This window comes from Sarcophilus harrisii, chromosome 5 (assembly GCF_902635505.1).
Source record: "Sarcophilus harrisii chromosome 5, mSarHar1.11, whole genome shotgun sequence".
Lineage (NCBI taxonomy): Eukaryota > Metazoa > Chordata > Mammalia > Dasyuromorphia > Dasyuridae > Sarcophilus > Sarcophilus harrisii.
In genome coordinates this window covers 220852503-220868225 of record NC_045430.1, presented here as the reverse complement: position 1 = coordinate 220868225, position 15723 = coordinate 220852503, and the positions used below count along the sequence as shown (strand labels likewise).

Genomic DNA, 15723 nt, shown 5'->3' with positions numbered 1-15723 from the left:
TGTATCACATTTCTAGTATGTAATAATTTCTTCCCTATTCTTTTATCAAAGTTTCACATCACTATAAATAAACTGACATGGCAAATTCCTCCAGTTAGCGCTTCTGATTCCTTTCTTTGTAAATTCTCAGGGAAAACAGTTGATCTCATCTCTAAGACTCAAAAACTAGTCCTACCCCACAAGACTGCTTCTAAGTTAAATCACTATCTTGAAAGCATTTATTAAAGCACAAAACACAGCTGTGATTATTACTACTAGTAGTAATTACAAAGCAGTTTAGAACAAGAAGTGTAGAATATTCAGCAGAATTTAATTAAACAAATTAGACTCTGGCAAACAATCCTCAAGGTTAATAGTCCTACTTCTGTAAACACTGTCATGATACTTTAATGACAAATTAAGACAACAAAAATCAGGATTTTAGACTTCTCAAGTGACATTTGCAAGGACATTATGGCCTCCCCTACAAGTTTAGGAATAGCATGTCTTATCTTATGAATCTGCAATACTACTTTGAGGTAAGACCCTCATCTTGCCTTATTATTATTTCTTGTGGGATTGCCTATAGGAAAAATCTTTTTCTATCTTTGTTATTGTTCAATAATTTTTCAGTCACATCCAACATCCCCATTTAGAGTCTTATTGGCAAAGATAGTGCAGTGGTTTGCCAACTCCTTCTCCAGCTCATTTTAAAGATGAGGAAACTGAGGCACACAGGATTAAGTATCTCCTCCCAGGTCACAAGTATCTGAAGCTAGTAAGTATCTGAAACCAGGAAGATGAGTTTTCACTCATCTGGAGTTTGACTCCAATTACATCCACTGCAGTCACCTAACTGCCCACATTCAGCATTTAAAATAATAATTTTAAATGCATTTGTAAATATAAAAACCCAAATCATGTTAAAATAACTCATAGTTGTTGAATATATGGAACAAACACTATTCATAACACAGGAAAAAATAACCAGATTTGAATTTTTCTTTTAAAAATCTAGCTCCAAGTCCCCAGTTCTGACATTAATCTAATAATTGAGCAAGTTATATAATCTCTTTATTCCCCCATTTTCTTAATTTATAAAAGGATTGGAAATAATACTACTTACTTACTACCATCAGAGCTTTTAGGGAGGAAGCACCAGTAAGTAGAAAATATGACACTGTTATTATGAGAGCTCTTGGAGTTTTTTAAGGAATTATTCATTCTAGTCCTTTGGGTCTCCTTCAATAGTTCTAAACATTGCATCAACTCATGTTCTAAGTCATATTTGGAAAATGTTAGCTAAAATAAAGTTTTAGAATCATTGAGATACTCAATATCATGGAATCACTATATTACCATTACTATTACCATATCAGTATCTAGCCAGAAGTATGAATTCATTAAATTCCATTAGAGAATAGTCCAAATCAATTTATCAAGGATGTTTAGCTATAATCATGCTTTATACAGAGGCATGGATAAATACAATGTTAGAATTCAGAATTCTACTTCCCTGCAAACAAACAAACTGAACACCCTTCCCTCCTTCACACCGCCCCCTCCCATCATGATATGAAAAAAACATTGGGGATATACATAATCCATGGCAATCAGCCAAAGAGGACAGCAAAACTGGCAATCCTCATTGAGTAGTTCTTGTAATTACTTACAACTATCACCAATCCCTCCTTCCCAAAAAAGAATAATACATAAAGAATGTTGTCTTGGTTTTTTTTTAATTGAGTGACTACTTAAAAGGGAGAAATGCCTGCTATTTTCATAAATTGTAATCTGAGCTATTAATTACTTTATATAGTCACTGCAGAACTGCCTTCTAAACATATTTCCAAGAATTCCCCATTTGGGGCCAAGATCTTTGGTTTTGAACAAAATAGTGTTTTTGGTTTGGGGAGTTTTTTTGGGGGGGAAGGGAGGAGAGAATGAAAGTCATTTGGGATTATGAAAAATGTTATATTTTTATATTATTCTTCCCCCTTTTAAATCAAAGAAATAATTACCCGAATATACTTCCAGGGAGACCCTACCACAGTGACTAAAGAGCCAGTCTCCAAGCCTGGAGGGTGTTCAATTCCATTTCTGACAAATACTGGTTTTTTGGACTTAGACAAGTTAATCTCACAAGTATTTATGCAATTCTGTAAAACTGTAATTATCAGAAGAGAAATAGTTCTGCATTGGTAAGAAGGAGTTTCCATATTAAGAAGTTCCCTATTCCAATAAAATCACAAATCCAATTTCTATTTCTGTTCCTATTATGATATCAAGCAATCCTAAACATCATTTCTTAGACTAAATAAACATAAATGCTAATTTACATTTTGTACATAATTTGTGACTATATAAAAAATTAACTAGTCCACACAATCTGATACTTCATTAACTTCCTACTGGTCAGTGATCCTATGTATAATTTTATATTTGTAAACACATAACATGAAATGGTATACACAAGAAGGAATTTATCTGTATACCAAAATCCCTGCACTAAAATGCAAGATTAAAAAAATAACTGAAATACTTTTTCATTTCATGAACAACATAAAAAAGAAAGGAATGTCTTTGTTACTACATTAAAAACTAAATATTGGTAAAGCAACATCTTCAATGAAAATATGATTTTGATTGCTGGGTCAATCACAAAAACAAAATCCTTAATTTATATGCCAGGGGTTACTTTAAATCTTGAAAGTCAATTATGTTCTGGCCACTCAGAAAAAAAGTGGACTAAAATATATCATCAACCTGTCTTTTCTGGATTTCCAAAGTTTATCATTTGCTGTCCAATGACCTGGCATACTTCAAGACTTTCACTGAGTCATTACAACAAATATCAGAAAAAGAGGAATACCTCTGGTCAAGTTTCCTCTTCACTCTATCTGCCATCTTAATCCAGCAGAAAGAAACAACTGCAGGACAGGCAATATCCCAAAAATAAACGAGAAAATAAATTTAAAATATGTAATTTTCAAAGTTTCAAAGAACCAGATAATGACAGTGAGATCTTAATTAATAAGCTTGATCAATACTGTGAAATAACTTTTAAAAAGGGGAGAGGAGTGTTGAAGAGCTTCATAGTACAAGAAGAAAGAGCATGTTCATTTCACTGTTCATCACAGCAACTGAATACCTATAGTTGGGCAGGTTAGACTATGATACAAATCAAGGAAACAAACAAAAGAGTGATCCATCCAGTTAAGCATATATAAAAGGTGAATGAAAGGTAGATGAAGTTGAGTAAAACAGGGTATACCTGCACAACTTGATACTGACAGGGTGTGAGCAAATACCTCAGGCCCAGCACATTGTCTAATTTCTTTCTTGCCAAAATATGCATATAATGGACAGGAAAGAGTCAAAAGTCAGCATAAACATACTTTTGCTTTAAAATCCAAAGAACTTTTCTCGATACAGTGATTTGTTTCTCAGCCTCTAGGCTTTCCTTCAAGGGGTTAAAATTCCTTATAAAAATCCACATGTGAGCATTTTCATCAAGATGAAAAACCTCATAAAGATTAAAAACCAGAATAGAATTATAGAAATTGTTCTCAGATGTTTTCATTACTATCAGAAAAGGAAGGCAGTTGGAAAAAACATGCTACTTAAAAAGAAAACATTAGCATCCTTGCCCTCCTCCCCCCCATTTGTGATCATTATAATCATTCTTTCGGACTCCAGGTTCCCAACAGAGGTCAAAGTTAACTCATTCAGTAAGTACATAATAAATGTCTTTTCACTCATTTACTGTTGCCTTTACTTTGCCACACGGCAATTATGAGGCTATAATAAAATTGTAGAATGAAGATGAGGAAAATGACCAAATAAGAGAAAGTTGGACAAGAAGGGGACAGAATTTCAAATTTGTTTATTTATTTCCTTGCAAATGTCCTACTATAAAACTGAGAAAGTTACAGAAAATTATAGTCTAACACAATACTAATAACAAGTAGCAATAAAATTTGGCTAGGAAGAATATTGATCATACAATGATCAATATCCTTACACAATCCCATCTCTTCACAGAGGAATCAACCAGAATCTTGCAAATTTTTAAAATACTCAGATAGTAACCACAACTTTCATCATTGCTTATCTGTACTTTTAGAGTACAGAATAAACTGTTTCCTGTGTGACAGTGTCACAGACGATGTGATATATATATATATATATATATATATATATATATATATATATATATAGATGTATAAATACATTTTTTAAATTTGAGTTGCACATAAATCTTCGTATTTAGAGTTCTACATATTTTAAATTAGGTATTACTAGTATCTGATGAGTAGAGCTATGCCTCAGTTTATACATTCTTCCCAGTAGTTAATGTAAGTTCATCTCATTTTCTATCATCCTCATTCTGGAAAAGAAGTGAGTACAGCATAGTTTTCATATGAATGCAATACTTTATGCAAATTTACTAGCAAAATTTCCTCTCAAGTTTCAGGAAATACACAGACAATGCAGAAAAGAATAAAACTAAATCAAAACTATTCTCCAAAAGTTAAAACATCTGCAACCAAAATTGTAAGAGTTGTTCAAAATTTCATCAGAGTGCTACAACTTCAGTTTGAACTGGATGCCAGTAAATATACACAAGTCAACAATAGAAAAAAAAAATTTATGTGAAAGAAAAAAATATTGTCATTCACAGTGCAACAAATTGCTCTGTCATAAGAAAAATTTAATATGACCAAATGCAAACTAGTTCAAGAAGCACTTTTAGCTAACTCAATTTTGGAGGGAGGAGGGGGATGGCAATTTGGGGTTAAGTGACTTGCCCAGGGTCACACAGCTAAGCAGTGTTAAGTGTCTGGTGCTCTATCCACTGCCCCTAACTCAAATATTTTTTGATCCAAGTGGGTGTTCATTATTATCTCATTTGCAAACTACTTAGAGAATTCAGAGAAAATCCTAATTCAACTATATTTTTCTGACTTGTTCATTTTGATTATTTTCCTGTTAAATCTAGGGGATAGGGGATAAGAGAATTCCTTTTGTTGCTTTTCAAATAACTTCAAACTATTCTGAAGATAAGAATCAATTCCTAGCCAAGAGAAGTATTTCCACAACTATCAAAAGTTCTAGTTAAGAAATTAGAGGCTATCTATCATTTATCAAAATTACTATTAACTGGAGCCTATACTGACTTTTAGAAAAGTATTTATGCTTTCAGTTGTATTGATGTGTTTTGATTTTACATTACAAACATTTGGAGATTACCCCCACTTTGGGAGAGGTCTCTTAAAAGTCTAAGGATGTTCTGGTAAATGTTCAACAACCTCTCCAGGAGAGAAATATTTTTATTTTATTTTATTTATTTTATTCTGACCTTAAAAAAATAAAAACATATATGTCATGACATAATATAATAAGAAAAAAAATTATTGCACATGAAACTGAAACCTTTTATGTATAATTTGATATTCCTTTTAAAAATATAATAAAGTTATCATGTAACTTTCTTTTTTTCTCCTTTCCCCTTCTCACTAGAGATGGCTATCATTAAATAAATATGTACACAGATGTAAAATCATTCTATTCACACTTCTATTCATCAGTTCTTTCTCTAGATGCATATAGTGTTTTCACAGCACATTTCTAAGATTAATTTGCATTATTAATACATTGAAGGGGAGAGGGGGACGACAAATTTTCTTCACAGAAACATGATCAGGCAAAACAAATTCTCCCAGTTGGATGTGTTTGTGTGTGTTTGTGTGTGTGTGTGTGTGTGTGTGTGTGTATAATTCCAAATCATAAAACCATCCCCTCCTTATAATCAGCCCTCTGAAATCACAAATAAGACATTGAACTGATCATAATATTTATGTCTTTCAAAGTTGTTGATTGCTATCATGTAATTTGGGTTTTTTTTAGTTGACTTATTTCATTCTTTGTTAGTTTATAAAAGCTTTCAAAAGTGTTCATTTGTATAATCTGGTAATTGTAAAATTCATCCTTCTAGTACTTTCACTTCACTCTGTATCAATGTGTCTTTCTGTGTCTTTTTGAAATCTATTACTTCATTTCTCTTCTATCACATACATATGCTATAACTTATTAAGTCATTCATGAATTGTTAAATATTGTCTTAGTTTCTATTTTTGTCGCCCATCCCCCCCCCAAAAAAAAGATAGTTGATATAAATATTTGTGTACATTAAGGACATTTTCATCTTTTTTTTGCTCTCTTTTGGTTATTTATAATCCTAGCAGTGAAAAAGGGTCCAAAGGCCCAAGAGCTTTTTAGTAACTTTCATATATAAATATAAATTGCTTCTTAGAATGCTTAGAATGCTAACAAAATCATGCATACATGTTTTTCCACAGCCCCATAAAATGGATGGCTTGAACCAGATCGTCTGTAAATCTCTGATCCAACTTTAAAATTCTGTGATATTTCCTTCATCTTTAATACAAAATTCATTTATGTTGACACATTAAAATTCTGCTTCACCAGGACTTGAGTACCCTTCCCAAGGGATTCAAGGCACAGTTTATCTTATACAATAATACGTTAGCAAAATTAATTTTGTAACTTCACAAGTGAGATCTTATAGTGCCTTATTTTGCCAAAACGAAACTAAAGGTTAGCTCAAATGAACAATTCGATATAAACTGTACACAGGAGCACACACAAGAAATACAACAGATCTGTATCATCTCAAAGCCAAACAAAATGTTGCTTTTGAAGTATTTTTAAAATTTGATACCGTGTGTATAATTTAGAACAAATGCTATCTTGTAGCCCATAATTATAAATGTATCTGGCTCTTTCTTGCTACTATGTTCCTAATATTTATTAAAATTAAAGGCATAACGAATGTTTGTAGCAGCCCTTTTTGTAGTGGCTAAAAACTGGAAACTGAATGGATGTCCATCAGTTGGAGAATGGCTGAATAAATTGTGATATATGAATATTATGGAATATTACTGTTCTGTAAGAAATGACCAACAGGATGATTTCAGAAAGGCCTGGAGAGACTTACACGAACTGATGCTTAGTGAAATGAGCAGGACCAGGAGATCATTATATACTTCAACAACAATACTAGATGATGACCAGTTCTGATGGACCTGGCCATCCTCAGCAACGAGATCAACCAAATCATTTCCAATGGAGCAGTAATGAACTGAACCAGCTATGCCCAGAGAAAGAACTCTGGGAGATGACTAAAAACCATTACATTGAATTCCCAATCCCTATATTTATGCACACCTGCATTTTTGATTTCCTTCACAAGCTAATTGTACAATATTTCAGAGTCTGATTCTTTTTTGTACAGCAAAATAACGTTTTGGTCATGTATACTTATTGTGTATCTAATTTATATTTTAATATATTTAACATCTACTGGTCATCCTGCCATCTAGGGGAGGGGGTGGGGGGGTAAGAGGTGAAAAATTGGAACAAGAGGTTTGGCAATTGTTAATGCTGTAAAGTTACCCATGCATATATCCTGTAAATAAAAGGCTATTAAATAAAAAAATTAAAAAAATTAAAAAAAATTTAAAAACGTTAAAGGCATAATTTGGGCCAATGATTATAAACATTCATTAGTTAAGTTCATATTCACAGTTCTATTGTCAGCTCAAATCATTTATTTGAACTGAATTACCCTTATTCTATCACAGTGAATTTTCCTCTTTGTATTTAACAGCTAGGGTGGTCCAGCTTCTCTAGGCAGGTCAGTAGTCACTATTTGTGTAGAACAACAGCATAAAGGAAAATAAGCAAGTCCCAAGACAGATCATCTTTTATAAATGGAAAGGTTTTTTGACTCCTCACTCTCCCTTCTTACAGCCTTCCTTGCGACTCCATCCAATCAACTGCTACTTAATTCTACTTCTAGGACATGTTCCCCCTCTAACTCCATTATTTTTTCTTGTACTATTCTATTAGACCCCAGATTGCCTCATCTCCAATCTGTTCTTTACCCAACAGCCAAAATACTCTTTTTAATGCACAATCATTAACCATGTCACTCTATATGCTCAAAAAAATTCAGTAGCTTATTCTAGGAGAAACAATATAGCATTCAAGATACAATGTTAGACCTGACATTAGGCCCTGAAGTCCAATCTGACTTCCAACATTCAGAATTTGCATGACTCAGCATGGAAGATTTCATTTATTTGACCTAATCTCCTCATTTGCATAAAGATAATTAAATTGGAACATCTTCCTCAAAAGGTCAGTATGAGATATGATAATTATATAGTGCATTTCACAAACTTGAAAATACTATATACATTTAAGTATTTTAATAAAATACAAGCTCATGTGATTGTGTGTGTATGTGTATGTATGTATATATATATATATATATATATATATATATATATATATATATATATATATATATTACTAGAGCCTACAAAATTGCTGAAATAAGTACAACTGTAATGGAATGCTAATCAATGGATTTTCTAATAGCCCTTCCAAGTTTCTCATGAAATTCTCAAAAACTTATAATAAAAGATACTCCATTTAAATATAATCATCTTTCTTGAAACTTCAGGTCCCAAAACAAGGAAACATGGAGACTAGAATATTCTCAGTATGGACTAAAATACGCTGGGGGGCAAGGAGGAATGCCCCCTACACACACACACACAAACACACACACACACACACAACACACACACACACACAGTGATGGACAATTGACTTACAATCCTATAATCAATATGAAACACTAACATTCTAAAAATTATTGACCTAAATGTTTTCTTTCTTATTAAGCTATGTCACCTCTATGTAACTGAAAACTTTTTTGCATTTTTTTTTCAGATGACAGGCATATACATAGGCAGGCATTAATTAAGGGGATAAAGAGCCTTCAAAGGGATTAACCATGAGATTTGTGTCAAATGCAAGCTGTTCTCTCTGTATGTCTGGAAATTTCAGCAGCAATTTGATCCCTTAACATAGCAAGAGTTTATGAATGTTTTATGAACTTCATTTCAATATCACTTCAACAAATGAGCTCTAGTTTTCACAAACTCTGTCTCAGACAACACAATGAGAGCTCCAAGTTCCTTTCTAGGAATTTCAGACTGCCACCAAACCAAGGTGTAGGGTCTCTCCTCTATTCCACCCACAATCTCTGACACAGAGCTACAACTCCACCAAAAATGTATGCACATTAACTGACAAATCTTGACAGCAGAAATCATCATGACCACATTGGATAATATTGCCTCATTTTGCCTGGCCTAGCACATAAATAAATTATGAAGTGTTGCACAGAAAAAGAAAAATAAGCTGAGTCTCAAAAAAATAGTCAAGTGGAATTTTTTTTAATAGCATGCTCCTAAAAAAATTTATGCAGGCACTAGAAAATTATTCATAGATGTACTATTCTGCAAATAAAAATTAGTCATAAGTATGTTTATGGAAGTACTCAAATGAATAAAAAAATCCATGAGTTCTCTACACCAATGAGATGACAATAAAAGAGGGTCTAAGATCAAATTACTATATTACTTGGATCCTCTGTGGATTCTATAACCCCTTCAGTTATCACGTTTAATGTCTGACTCCATCTTCCTACAATCAATAAAATTTCAACATTTGTTCCTCAAAAAGGAACCTATCCAGGAAATCTATCCCTATCCCCATGCCTCAGATCTGCTAGACCTGGGAGGAGAAACTCCCTCCTACTGAATGTTAAATAAAGAGGTAAAACAAAAATTCCAATGCCTCATTTTCTTTACAGTGGTTCCAAATCAATTTATCAGATTCCTAACATGTTTAGTTATCTTATTCAACCTACTTAGTAACTGAGACAGCCAAAGAAATTTCTTGTTCTTGTTAAAATCAGAGCAATGCCAGTAACTTTACAAACTAAACCTGATATTCCTCATTTAATACAAACAAATGACAACCTTGCAACCTCTTTTGCCCTCAATCAGGGATTGGTCCCTGCTCCAAACAGCAGAATCAGAATAATTAAACAGAAGTGGATTTCTGAAGTGTAAACATCAAAATACGACATAAAAGGAGAGTGACTTTTAGTTCCTAGATTTATCAAGGCTCATAGATTTGGAACTAGAGGGGATTCATTTTACAAAAGAAGCTAGGTAATCCCAGGAGTGGTTAAGTTACAGAGGTTAAAAAATGTCAGAAATCTCAGTCCTCTGAAGCCAAATTAATCACTCTTTGACCCTCCCATTACCAATAAGCTGCATCTCTCCTCTCAAATTTAAAAACATTTTAAAGGCTCCAAATCGTTTTCCATATCCTGTTTTTGGCACACCTTCTCAGATTCCCTACTGCTTCTCTTCAGACTAAGCTAAGACTGGCTGAAGAGAAATGGGCTAAGGGAAGGGTATAAGGGGGATTAAATTTGCTTCAATGCACACAGAAGTAGAAGAAACATTCTCATCAAGTAGAAAACAAACTACTATAGGAATAAGGAGTGAGGCACCTTTGAAAAGGTTTGATGTATTTGATTTTTCCTGTTTGTTTTTTACTTTTAATGAGGAAAGAGAAGAAAATAAAGTATATTTAATCTAATGGCCATGATATCTTCACTTGTATGCGGTGAGAAGCTTTAGTAACCTGCTAAATATCAGAAGGGGTACACCAGACTTGCTGACAAGCCCATAATATTTCCACACAATTTCTGGATAATTTTAAGAAACCAAGCAAGGATAAGTTTAAATATCTTTTTCAGCTAGACTGGGGAAAGAGGGAAGAGATAAAGAAAGACAAAGACTGAGAAAGTAAAAGAGAGACAGAGAGGGAGAAGAACAAAGCAAAGGCGGAGGGGAAAAGAAGGAAGAGTCTGAAAATAGACTGCTAGAAAGGATTAAAAAAGAAAAAAAGGAAAAAAAAAAAACACACAAAAATCTTGAAACCAAATTTCCCTTAATCAAGTAAGAAGCTAGATCCATTTGACATTCTCAGTACAATATAGACAGTAATGAAAAATTGAAATGTCAAAAGAATCAGTAGCTGTAACTGCCCTCAAAATGAGTTTCACTTACTGTATCAATCTTTACAATAAGAGCAATACTAAAAGAAAATGGTCAGTATTTTAGGGTTGTTTTCTGAGTTTTCATCATTTGATATATTGCTCTGTGAGCTTCACAGCAATAACCCAAAATGTATTAAATATGGATTTTATCAGAAATCCATGATGTATGTATACATGGATCCATGTATACATGTATAGCATATTCCTTTTATCCATGTTTCATCTGACTAAAGTTGTAACTGTATTTGGTAAAGCTGAAGCACTATGAGCCAACCTAAACATTCACAAGTAGACATGGGGCATTTTTCTTATGAACAGCTACCCCAAATGTTGCATATCAGAATAATCCAAAAACACAACTGCCTGCCAAGATTCGTACTAAAGAGACATCCAAATTAATTAAGTAATTATACTCCATTAGATTGATTTAATGAGAATGATAATATTCAAAAAAAAAATTTTCAGGAGAATATTTATTATAATCTAAAGAGTTATTCTCAAAAAGGCTGCTTTGTCTTTGGCAAATAATTGAACAGGGTAGGAGAAATTTAAAAATTTCTTCAAAATAAATATACTTAAAAATACAAATTTAGAGGCAACCTCTTCTTAAGACATTTAAAAAGCAGAATTTGAAGCTATTTTCCCAGGAGTAAGTCCTCAAAAGCACTTGGCTTTAAAAAGTTGTGTTCCCAAATGGGAAAATAGAGATCAATTTATTAGAAAAATGCATAATAAAATATTTTTAGAATTATTATGAAAAATATCCAAAACTTTAACTCAGTTCTATAAGGTTACTATTTTTTATATCATTGTTTGTTTGCTTTGTAACACACCCCACACAGAAAGAAGCTTTTCTTGGTTTTGGCTTGTTATGGCATGAAAATAAATAAGCAGAGCCAAAGTCCTTCTCGCTGAATTGACCTATTTGCTAGTCTCCATTCCCAACATTCCATCTCCAGTCTCTATGCCTTTGTACATGTAGTCTTTTATGCCTGAAATGAACTCCCTTCTCACATCTATTTCTTGGACTCTGTGGCTTCCTTCAAGGCTCAGATCAAATGTATCCTCCTACACAAGATTCATCTTGAATCCTCAGTTGTCAGTACCCTTCCCACCACCAGAATAACTAACATGTATTAGTTACACTTCACTTATTTTGTATTTATTTATCTGTGTCCATGTCAAGAGAATATCAGCATCTTAAAGGATTGCCTTATTTCAGTCCTTGTGTGCCCAGCACCCATCAAGAATACCTGGCATATATACAGTAGGTACTTAATGGATGCTGATTAAATGATAGAAGGAAAAAGACACAATTAAAGGGAATGACATGACAAATGAAAGGTATTGACAGTGCTCTCCTCAGAGGCCAGACTATAGTTATTAAATCTCTTTAGGTATGTAGCTATGTGTTTCAGAGGCTGTGTGAAAACACTTGAATCCAAGCAGATGTTCTTGTAGCTAAATTGTTTCATTAGCATATTTGTCACTATGGAATATGGCCTGTATTTATGAGTTAAGCTCCAGTGAAATCTTGGCTTTTGATTTCCTTTCACTGTCCACAGCCCTTTTTTATGAGAAGCTGTCCATCTCCTAAAATCTTGTGAATTACCTCATGATATTGTATGAAACTGTCATTAAAAACCAGGCCCTTGATGAATGGAAGAAAGCAAGTTTTCATTAACTCAGGAGCAATAGTAGAAGAACAAGGAAACAACATTCAATGCTGCCAATGAAGAGATTAGTCTCAGAATATCTGGAATTACCACTTGGAAAATCAATATGAAACCATGACAGTCAAAATAACTAGTGCATTCCTCATGTGTGAAAGAACCAGGTAATCCAAAACCAACCAAAGTTTTTCTTAAGCCAGCTTTAAAGAAAGCAGCTGGGTAAGTGGGAGAAGAATTCTGGAAAATACCCGTGTGAAAGCAACACTTACTAATTTGTTTCTCAAATAATTAACATGAGAAGACAATTTACTAGGTCTGCCATTTTTAGATCATAATGCATGCCCTGGAGGTTTATGTTTAAGAACTTTAAATTTATTTCCACCACCCCATCATGAAGATTTCAAAAAGGGACAAATAACATAGCCCATTTAGTATAAATCATGAAGAAACAAGTCCATAGGCCATTATGTTTTCAATCACACTAGGAGGCAGAATAGACAGTTTTCCAACAAAGGCAGGTCCTAGCAAGCTCTACTCCAATATCAGTAACCTGGATTAGACTAGGAAACGGAATTGTATATTGCGATTCCATAATTCAAGGCCATAAACTAGGCGATTTCCCACTCATAGGCTTATTTCTCACTAATGTTCTATAGACTTCATTGCCACAAACTGGACTAGTCATTACTCTTGGAAAATCACACTGACTTTGCTCATGTTGTTGTCTCTGCCTTCCACCTACACCTGTCTAAACCCTTCATGGGGAAGCTCAAACATCACTTGCTGCATAAAACCTTATTCAGATAGAAGTCATCTTGATACCTCTGATTTCCCAAAATGCTTTTTTAGATTCCTATCTTGTTTAAAAAAGACATCAGACAAGCAAGAAGAAAATCCAGATCCACCATTTCCTAGCCATGTGATTAAATTTCTCCTATTATTAGCTTCCTCATAATAATATAATTATATTTTTTTAATTTTTAATTTGAGGAAGGCACTTAATGTTACAGATTTATATCTGAAAGTCTACGGAAGTAAGATCTGTGAAAGTAAGATAGACAGACAGAAAAAGAGAGGGAAAAAAGAAAGGGGGGATAAAAAGAGGGATGAGAAAGGGGAGGAGAAAAGAAGGGGGGGAGAGGGAAAGAGGGAGAGAAAGAAGGGAGAGGGAAAAATGGAGAGGGGGAGAGGGGAAAGGGAGAGCAAGGGGAAAGGGAAAGAAAGAGAGGGGAGGAGGGATGGATAGAGGGAGGGAGGGAGGGAGAGAGAAAGAGATTTACACATATTTTGCATGAAGTAGATTCAGTTGTTCATTTTTTAGTTGTGCCCAACTCTTCAACATCCTATTTGGGAGTTTTTCAGCACAAATACTGAAATGGTTTGTCATTTCTTTCTCCAAATGAGAAAAGTGAAGCAAACAAGATTAAGTGACTTGCCCAGCATCAAATAATAGTATGTATCAGAGGCACATTTGAACTCAGGTCTCCCTGACTACAGGCTCAGGCTCTACCCCAAAGATAAATGAATGAATGAGAATGTATTTATTAAGCAATTTGTTGTTCAGTAGTTTTAGTCATACCCAACTTTTTATGACTCTAATGAGGCTTCTCTTGGTAAAGATAATAGTCATTTGCCATCTGCTTATCTAGCTCATTTTTAAATAAAAAGGGTTACATGACTTCCCCAGGGTCACACAGCTAGTAAGTGGGTGAAGTTAGATCTTCCTGACTCCAGACCCGGGACTCTATCTACTGTACCACCTAACTGTCCTAAATTAGAAAAGATAATCACTGGTTATCCTTTAAATGACCTGCAGTCCCCACAACCAGCAATGTTTTGAATAGGCAATGTAGGTCCCTTAAATCTAATGAGTCAATTGAGTACTCCATCTTTTTATAAATTTATTATTATTATTATTATTATTATTATTATATTTTTAATTCCAATTTAAAAAGTTAATAGGCTCCAAAATCCAGATATTTAACATAGATTTCTTCCATTTTTTTTTTCTTATGAGCCTATCATCTATTTCAATTCCTTCATTTTAATAAGAAAGAGACAAGAGATGGCCACAAATGGCTAAGTGATTTCCCTGAGGTCACACAAGTCACACAGAATAGGGCCTCAGATTTCTCATTGTGACTTATCTTATACAGAAATAACAGGAAAAAATTCTCCCTATAATAGCTAATTGATCTACTTTGTTAGTACTTCTATAACCCAATGTGAAACAAGACATAACCCTATCTCATAAAGCTTGAAAACAGAGGGCTAGGTCCAATATACCCAACCATCCCTTGAATATTTTTCCTTTTCTTAAGCAAGATTAAATGTTTGCAATTAATCTATGCTTGCAGAGAAGCCAAAACCTACAAGTCAATGAAAATAGACTTTAAATTGGAAATAAGAAGCAACTACTTAACTTACAAATATGCTGAATGTAAATTAAAAACTAAAATTGCAGTTCAGTATTAAATAAGATTTTCATTGACAGAAAGTTCATTTCTTTGTGCCTCTCCCCCACAATACTTTGTGCAATACTCGGGAAACAGTATTATGTATCAAAGTAACAACCACAATGCTCAGATACTTACAATGGGCATTTTTTTCAAAGACAAAGAATTCAAGTATAGTATATATGTGTTTCTCATCTCTACTATGGCAAAACAACAACAAAAAAGGGGTGGGGGGAGAGATTAGAAAAGATGTGTTGGATGTAAACAATCCAGCAACCAGTTATCCAGTATGACAACTAGTATCATTATTGGATAATATATGTTCATTTTAATAATCTGTTCTTCTTGTTACTATTACTAATTGAGAAGGTTTTTGAACATTGTGTTCCTGAGAAAAGCGACCCAGTCAAATTAGTAGAAATCTTTAAAAAAATAATAAAAACTTGAATTTGTCTTATATGATCAAGAGATAATCTCCCTTGGAAGCAAATTGATTTCAAAATATAACTTATACTGTCCCATACCCAAATCCAATGATACTGGAGATTTGTTTCATGAAATTTCAAAAGTCCATGTTTTTAAATTTTTTAAAATTTAA

General features: G+C 33.5%; 1 protein-coding gene across 21 annotated transcripts in view; it reads right to left on the bottom strand.

The window, feature by feature from the left end:
• Positions 1 to 15723, bottom strand: part of PARD3 (par-3 family cell polarity regulator) — a 670322-nt gene that overhangs the window by 536344 nt on the left and 118255 nt on the right. The gene's annotated exons all lie outside the window — the stretch shown is intronic.